Genomic DNA, 9,040 nt, shown 5'->3' with positions numbered 1-9,040 from the left:
CACACTCCCACAGGACACAAGACTCTGCTCTTAACTCACACCCTAGGCACAACTGACTTTCCCGAAGCTGAAGAACCTGAAGGGACTGGCCGACCCCACCCCTCATACCCCTTCTCCTCTCCCATCAACCATGAGTCCCCACCTTGCCACCTCCGCCCAGTCAAAGAGCTTCTTTGTAATCAGTTTGGAAAAGGAAGAGCCTGGGTCTGCCTGGCTGTTACTGACCTTGTGGGCCCTGCAGCTCTGTTGACACAGGAGAAAGAGAGCCAAGACAGAGGACCTGGTTGCCAGGGCCCAAGATTAAACAAGTCACCAGAGCCAAGGTCGCTGTGCCTCACCCACCCTCCTTGTTTGCAGGCTACACCACACAGAAGTGGGGCAGAGGAGCCTCTGGATCTGGGGAGGCCTGTTTACTCTGCAGGGTGAAGGATGTTTGCACAGGGAGGGAGCTCTCAGCGGCCACCTGGCTATGAGAACACAAAGCATTTGCAGGCCTGGCACTGTCTGATCTCCTAAGGCTTTGGAGAGGCAACGCACCCCCATTCCCACCCCTCAAATGTTCCTCTCTTCCTTGGCAACTTTTAAGAAAATGTTATAACGTATCTGCTGCTAAAATTCCTCCCCTGGGTGGGGATGGGAACAACGTCTACCCTTCCTCCAGGGTTCTAACAACAAACTGAAGTGCCATTCACCCCACGGTCAACTTTGAGTTTATTTGACTTATAGACCGTGGGTGAGGGTTTACTGTCAAGGGCATGGGTGACCCCAAAACAGCCAGAGTCTTTACCTTGCATGAATGACTTCTCCTTCGTAGCATAAATGGAGCCTCTCTCCTCTAGACTACCCCAGCCTATACTCTAGCCCTTCCCAGAGACATCGCCTGCTGCCCACAGTCCAGTCCATGTACTAGTAGGGCAAATTTCTATTAAAAAAAAAATGACCTGGGAGCTGGAGAGATGGCTCAGCAGTTAAGAGCATTGCCTGCTCTTCCAAAGGTCCTGAGTTCAATTCCCGGCAACCACATGGTGGCTCACAACCATCTGTAATGAGGTTGCAGGCATACATGCAGAAAGAATATTGTATACATAATAAATAAATAAAAATTTAAAAAATAATAAATGACTTGGAGGAATAGCTGGACAATCAAATGAAGGTTCAGTGTCTCTCTCTCTCTCTTTCTCTCTCTCCTTGGGGGAACATCAACAATGGTCAGCAAGCCCACTGTGATAATCACGTACAAGCACAGGTGGTCTTAGGGAAAGCCAGTTGCTTGGCTCCAAGGACAGTGCTATACAACATGTCTGCTTTTGTGGTTTTCCTCTCTAATTCATACCAAGAGGCATGGAGATTTAAGATGTATAGATGTCTCACTCATGCTTTGGGGCTTACAGAATGGGGACTACGAAGATGGTTCTGTAAGCCAAGCACTTGCCTTGCAAATGCGAGGACCTGAATTGGGATCCCCAGAACCTGCATAAGATGCCTAGAACCCCCAGAAATCCAAAGGTCATATGGCCCCATATATACAGCAGCAATGAGATCTTATCTCAAACAAGGGTGGAAGGGAGGATTGACACCCAAGCTTGTTCTCTGACCTTAACACACGTACCCACTCTTACACAATACAATGGTGGTGTGATACCATACCAGGACAGGGTAGTACATGCCTATAATCCTAGCACTTGGGAGGTGGAGACAAGTGGATAGGAAGTTCAAAGGCATCCTTGATGCTAGTCTGGGCTTCTTGAGACCCTTTCTCATAAAAAAAGAACAGGAGGTAAAGGAGGAGGAAGATGGATCTTGACTGTGTATGATAACATATACATGTAATCCTAGCCCTTGCAAAAATGGTAGAAGAAAGATCAGAGAAGTTCAAGGGCATCCTTGGTGGCATAAAGAATTCAGGATGAGCCTGAGCTACAGGAGACCCTGTCACTAAAAAAGAAAGAATGAATTCAGGATGACCCGGAGCTACATGAGACCCTGTCACAAAAAGAGAAAGAATGGTGATATAGGCTGAGCACAGTGACACGTGCCTGTGATGCCGGAACCCTGGAAATGAAGGCAAGAGGCTCATGCTTGGCCTACAGAGTGAGTCCAAGGCAAGGCTGAGCTACACAACTAGAGCCTGTCTCCAGGATACAAATAAAACACAACATAAGAGCAATAGGTAATGTCGACTGGACAGGCCAGGAGATGACTCCACATATTACGTTCTTTCCACCCTGTCCCCCTTCCTCTCCATTAGGTGACAAAGCAAGGCAGAGAGCCCATTCTACTACATAACCAGGGGACAGCCCTATATTTCAGAGACATAGTGAAAGCCAAGGTGTTGGTCCATGTAGGGAGTGCATACCATCCAAGATACCAAAATGGAGCATTCTCGAAGGCGGGATGAGTCCTGAGACCCAACCACCAAATAGAACTTAACACAGGGAGCGTCCATCACCAGCCAGAATCACAGAAATAAGAACCTGCAGCTGGTTGCAGAATCACAGTGTGACAGAAACCATTGCAATGCTGTGACAAAATGCAGACAGAACAACTCAAGGGGTGCAGGATTTACTTGGGTTCCTGGTTTCAGAGGAGGAGAGGTTGTAATGGGACAAATCTGTAACATGGCCAAGTGCTTCCCGGAACATCTCAGGTTTATTACCAGCTTGACTTTGAATTCGTCTTTGGTCACTGCACAATCAGGAAACCTTTAATACTGCTTTCAAATTTCTGGGACCCTCACATTCAGTTATTCAACTCGACAATGGAGTCATGACCCCCAGTTTAATAAATTTTGTCACAAGCTACTCCAGTGCTTAGAAATGTCCCAGCTGCCCTCCAGACTCTAGCCGGGGGGTCCCTGTGCCATGGGGTCCCTCTCCTCAGACATTGAGTGTGCACCACCAGCAAACCTGAGGAGGCGCTGCTGTATACGGTTAGCCTGTGACTGAAGTATCAAAGGGCAGAGGAGACAGAATAGTCACAGTCAGAAGTAGTGTTCCAGTTCCTGAATGACGAACAGTAGGACCATGCCAACCTTAAATTCCTGACTGAGGATATTAGAATTCTATGGGAACTCTGTGAAGAGAGGTATGGTCTTCCTTTTATATTTTTTGTTGTGTTTATGTGTGCTTGCACATATATCTGGGGACAAGTGTTTGCTGGTGTGTGTGTGTGTAGACCAAACTGGAATATCATAGTGAATTTGAAACCACCTTGAACAACATGAGATCCTGCATTAAAAAAAAAAAAAAAGGTAAAAGACAACAACAGTTCATGTGTCTATGGTCATGGTAGAATTAAACAGATTTTTTTTCTGCATAACATCATAAATCCAAAAGTCAACTAGCCCTATGGAGAGACTCCCAAGGAACTCACGAAGGAAAAGTAACTGGATACCTGGGGAAACATAACCCAGAAGCCTCTAGTATGCAATGTTGGCCACACAAGCCAGGAACACTTCCCTTTGGCATTGCCTCCACCAGCTTTCGTTACATGGGTGGAAGTTGGAGACGCACTTTGCCAAGGGGCCTTTAGGAACTCGGGTTTGTTTGGTCACTAGCCAAACTTCCATCATTATCACTGGGTAATTGTAACCCATTATGTTTCGTGAATCTACACTTTCACCTTGAGTCCTTTCAAAATTCTTGGGTTGAAGTCTCATGATGTCACCAGATGAGCCCTTCGCCAACAGCCCTGGAACCCCGGGGCTACAAACACTATTTCCTGTGGGACCATGAGTAATGTCTTCTCTTAGAATCTATCCTGAGAATACAGATTTGCCATCAAGAATCATGTACCAACATATCCTTACATGCTTTTCTCAAACCTCGGTGTGAAACTATCTCACTTGGTTTTATATATAAGATCGTTGTCTCTTTTTAAAACTTTGTTTATATTAACTTATTTTGTGGAGGGCTGTAGGCACATCATAGCTTGAGTGTGGAAGTCGGAAGATAGCTTGAAAGAGTTGGTTCTTTCTTTCCTGGATGGGTTCCTGACATCCAACTCGGGTCATCAGATTTAGCACCAAGTGCCCTTACTGATGGAGACATCTTCCTGGCCTGAGACCATTGTCTTTTTTTTCTCCTGTATGGATATAAGCTCCCACTGTTTTCTTGAGCAACTAAAATGAGTAGGTGGAAAAAAATTATTATGATAAAGAATAAATATTGTTATAATACTAATAAATTGACATGGTTAATTAACAATAAAACAAAAACATATCAACAAGCAATTGTTGGCTGATAATTATCTCTCAGTGGATAACCCATTAGTTAAGTCAGAGCCCTCTTGGTCTAACGGTCTCTGGAAATGTCCTCACAGACACCCAGAAATGGACTGGTGGTGGTGGTTGTATTTGTGACTGAGGATTAAACCTTGGTGTTTGTCTTAGTTATGGTTTATATTGCTGTGAAGAGGGACACCACGACCTTGCAGCAACTCTTACTAAGGAAAACATTTAATTGGGTGGCTCACAGTCTCAGAGGTTTACTCCATTATCATCATGGCAGGAAATATGGTAGCGTGCAAGCAGCTATGGTGCTAGTGATGGAGCTGAGAGATCTACATCTTAACTTGCAGGCAACGGTAGTCTGAGACACTGGGTGTGGCTTGAGTATATGTGTGTGTGTGTGTGTGTGTGTGTGTGTGTATACATATACATGTGTGTGTGTATACACATGAGAACTTAGACTGTGCCTCCACAGTGACACTTTCCTCCAACAAGGCCATGCCTCCTCCAACAAAGTCACACCTCTTAATCACACCACTCCCTATGAGATTATGCAGGCCAATTACATTCCTTCCAACTACTACTGTGCTCACCTACTGAACTAGAGCTCCAGCCGTCCTAATGAACTTCTTCTTGTTGTGATAACACAGTGACCAAAAGCAACTAGAGGAAGAACGGGCTTATTTTAGCTTCTCTCCATAAGGGACTAGAAAGGCCCTCTGGCAGTGTGAGTGAGGCGGAACTCAGGCAGGAACTTGAAGCAGAAACAAATAGAAGAACGCTGCTTACTGGCTTGCTCAGCCACCTATCTTTTTAACTGTGAGTATCACCTTTGAGCCATCTTTCCAGTTCTCAGTTACCTTTCTTTCACAGCCCAGGCCCACCTGCCCAGAGACCACACCACCCACAGTGGGCTGGGCCCTCCTGTATCAATAAAAATGATCTTCCACAGACATCACCGCAGGCCAATGTGATGGAGTCAGTTCCTCAAGTGAGACCACCTCTTCCCAGGTGACTCAAGGTTGTGCCAAGTTGACTGCTGATGCCCTGATGCCAGCTCTCTCCTTAGTTTTTTTTTTCTCCTAAGATTTATTTGTAGTTATATGTATACATGTATGTCTGTGTGTGGTATATGCACATGAGAACTGTGCCCAAATAATCCAGAAGAGTGCATTGGATCCCCTGAACCCAGTGATACAGGTGGCTCTGAGCTACCCAGTATAGATGTTTAGAATTGAACTCCAGTCCTCTGCAAGAGCAGTGTATGCTCTTAACTGCTGAGCCATCTCATCAGCCCCACCCTCTTTTTTAGCTTTATGTTTTGAGATAGGGTCTCCCTAAGTTGCCCAAGATGTCCTTGAACTCGCTTGTTGGCAAAGGCATACTTTGAACTTAACAATCCTCCTGCCTCGGCATTTTGAGACCAGCCCCACCAGGTATACTTTACTAATCTTCCTGACCATCTATTAAGACAAATTAAACTTCAGAGAGAGAGAGAGAGAGAGAGAGAGAGAGAGAGAGAGAGAGAGAGAGAGAGAGGACTCATTAACTCATATAACCAGAAAGGGCAATGGCGTTCTGTCACCTAAGAGAAAGGAGCAATTAAATGGCACCAGCCCTCCCCCCTTCCTCTCTCAGTTAGCTTTATTTTCTCACTACGGCTACATCTGCCTCCAAAGGCAGGGAAGGGACACTTCTTCATTTCATGAACGAATAACCATTAAACAAATCTCACGGTGACTCAGATTAGTGGTTAGAAGGTTCAGTTGTCAGTGTGAATGAGAAATTTGCCTCGAGACCAGCTCCTATGGCCAGCAGGGTAGAGATAAGAAGAAATAACACCTCCTCTTCAAACCATATATCCACGATACAGGTGGAGGGACTCTCCTCGGTAGAAAGGGATTTGAATTTTAAGATCCACTTGCCTAGGGCCAGAAATACGGCTCAGCAGATGAAAGTGTTTGCTACACCAGCCTGACAGTGACCTGAGTTCAATCCTGGAACTCACAGTAGAAGGAGTGTCTTCTGTCAGCCACACACATGCATCTGTATGCACACACACACACACACACACACACACATCACCACCACCACAACCACCATCAACAATAATAAATATTTTTTTAATCCACCTGCCAGATGCTGGAGCAACACTCAGCAGTTCAGAGCACATCCTGCTGTTGTAGAAGACCAGCATCCAGTTCCAAGCACCCACCTCAGGCAACTGCAGCCACCTGTAACTCCAGTTCTAAGGGAGCTGATACCCTGCTTTGGCCTCAGTGAGTACCTGCACTCACATGCACAAACCCACACACACACAACAGTCAACAAAAGTTTCCAATGAGCCAGGAGGTGGTGGCGCACGCCTTTAATCCCAGCACTCGGGAGGCAGAGGCAGGCGGATCTCTGTGAGTTCGAGACCAGCCTGGTCTACAAGAGCTAGTTCCAGGACAGGCTCCAAAACCACAGAGAAACCCTGTCTCGAAAAACAAAAAAAAAAAACAAACAAACAAACAAAAAAAAAGACAACAAAGTAAAAAGCGGATTATTTAAAAAAAAAAACGTTTCCAATGAGAGTTCTTGGGTGTCATGCTTAAAAATTATCCACACTCTCCAATGTATATAACACCATGACTTTTCTCTCATATTACCTATACGTTTTTGTGTAGACAGATAAGGTTTTAAACTGTTTGGGGGTTTATTTTCATGTAAATATAAAGTGTTACTTAATTATTGTATCTTTCAGACAGAGTGCCAATCTTAGGATAAATGATGGAAATAAGAGCTGTGTCAATAGGGGATCACAGCATCCCACACTTTAATCCCAGCTCTTAGGAGGCAGAGGTAAGCTGATCTTATGAGGCTAGCCAGGGTTACGTACTGAGACTCTGTCTAAAAACAAACAAACAAACAAAAACTGCAACAACTATTTATATTTTGTCCCTGTTTGTCCTGTATTTTATATTTAGGCATTTCTGTGTATTCAGTAATAACTGTTCCTTGTTCCCTTTTCTGTATCTCCTATTATTTTGTAGCAGAAACGTGGCTAATTTCTATAGGCTATTTTCAATTGTTTTTTGTTTGGTTTGATGAGGTTTGGTCTTTTGAGACAAGCTTTCATTGTGTAGTCTGAAATTCTCAGTGTGTCACATAGTCTATGCAAATATTCTACTGAACCACAGTCTCAGACCTATAATTCAGATTTTAAGTTATAAATTATAACTCTAGTGAGGTTGGAACTGGGCTATAAGAGATGTCAACAAATCTCAGTGATCCTTAAGCTTCTGGATTCCACTACTAAGTTATCGACATCTCTTACAGCTGTCTCCATCACGTTGCCCAGGAAGTGGAGAGAAGAAACTTAGGAATTCAACTGTCTTCCCTGGATCCCCCTTTTTATTGCATCTAGGCCCCCCAGACCACGGGTGGTGTCATCCATATTCAAGATGAGTCTTCCTGCTTCAGTTAATCTTCGTGGGGACTGTTCTCAGAGATACACCATTGTGTATTGGTGCGCCTCGCCAATCTCCTGCATGACCCTAAATCCTGTGGAGCTGGCAATGAAGACCAACCACTGGCACACTCAGGGAAGCACAGTAGCTTGCTAGAGCTGCCAATAGTTCCTTGGGCTCCAGAGGCCGACTTTTGTCAGTTCATTGTTAAGGAAGCTGAAAGTCCAAACAGTGTTTCACACTCCCCTGGGCTTGCAGATGCCCATCTTCTTCTGCTTGTCTTCCCACGGCCTTCCCCATGCGCTTGAAGAGATTCACAGTTCCTCTTCTGTTTGGACATCAAGTTGTACTGGATTAGAGACCGCCCTCATCACCTCATTACAACCTAATCACCTCCCCTATCTGAAACTGCCTGTGGGAACACACTCCTATAATGGAAGGCACTTCAAAAGTTGAAGCAAAATGATGATGAATTGCAGGCCAGTCAGGGCTGCATTATTGGGGGGTGGGCTTAAGGGAGGGCAACAGCGGCAGCAACAAAGACAGACACAGAAGACTGGAGAGATAACACTTAAGGGCCATGGTTATTAGTGCAAAGTACTAAAGTTTGGATCCCAACACACATGTTAAGGCTCACAACTGCTCCAGCTCCAAGGGATCCACAGCCCTCTTCTAGCCTCTATGTACCGACACTTGCACCCATATGTATATACATGTGAGGCCTGTAATGCGTGTTAACACACACACACATATGTACACACACACACACCTGCTAGGTTCTCTATCAACCAATATTTAGTAGCACTTAGAAGTGCTGGCTTTCACAGGTGTTCGCTCACACCCAGGTCTTATGTCAACTTGGCACACAAACTAGTGTTACATGAAAGGAGGGAACAGCAACTGAGAAAATGCCTCCACAAGATCCAGTTGTAAGACATTTTCGTAATTAGTGATTGGTGGGGGAGGACTCAACCCATTATGAGTTGGTGGTCCTGGGCTGGTGGTCCTGGGTTCTGTAAGGAAGCAGGCTGAGCAAGCCAAGGGATGCAAGTCAATAATCAGCACTCCTCCATGGCTTCTGCATCAGGTCCTGCATCCAGGATCCTGCCCTGTTTGAGTTCCTGTCCTGACTTCCTTCAGTGATAAACAGTACTGTAGAAATGTAAGCTAAATAAACCCTTTTCTCCCCAACTTGCTTTTTGGTCATGGTGTTTTGTCACAGCAACAGAAACCCTAAAAAGATAATACCGTAGAGAAAAGGAGACTGCAATGTTCATTTCCTAACGGCTGTGACTGAGAGAGATGAGAACTGATTTAAGGTTAGATGGTCAGGTAGCATCAGTAGGGCAAGGAGTTTTCT

General features: G+C 45.0%; 1 long non-coding RNA gene across 1 annotated transcript; it reads left to right on the top strand.

Moving 5' to 3' along the window:
* The first annotated feature begins 4,849 nt into the window (after nucleotides 1-4,849).
* LOC121446335 lies at nucleotides 4,850-8,786 on the top strand. The gene is made up of 4 exons (XR_005974050.1): nucleotides 4,850-5,047; nucleotides 6,368-6,507; nucleotides 6,975-7,072; nucleotides 7,550-8,786. It is a non-coding gene; the product is annotated as an uncharacterized LOC121446335 (long non-coding RNA).
* The last annotated feature ends 254 nt before the right edge of the window (nucleotides 8,787-9,040 follow it).

The sequence above is a fragment of the Microtus oregoni genome, unplaced genomic scaffold (genome assembly GCF_018167655.1).
Source record: "Microtus oregoni isolate MIOR12 unplaced genomic scaffold, Mior012 000003F_ref0000135, whole genome shotgun sequence".
Lineage (NCBI taxonomy): Eukaryota > Metazoa > Chordata > Mammalia > Rodentia > Cricetidae > Microtus > Microtus oregoni.
The sequence above is the reverse complement of the archived record's forward strand: the minus strand, read 5'-3'. Positions and strand labels throughout refer to the sequence as shown.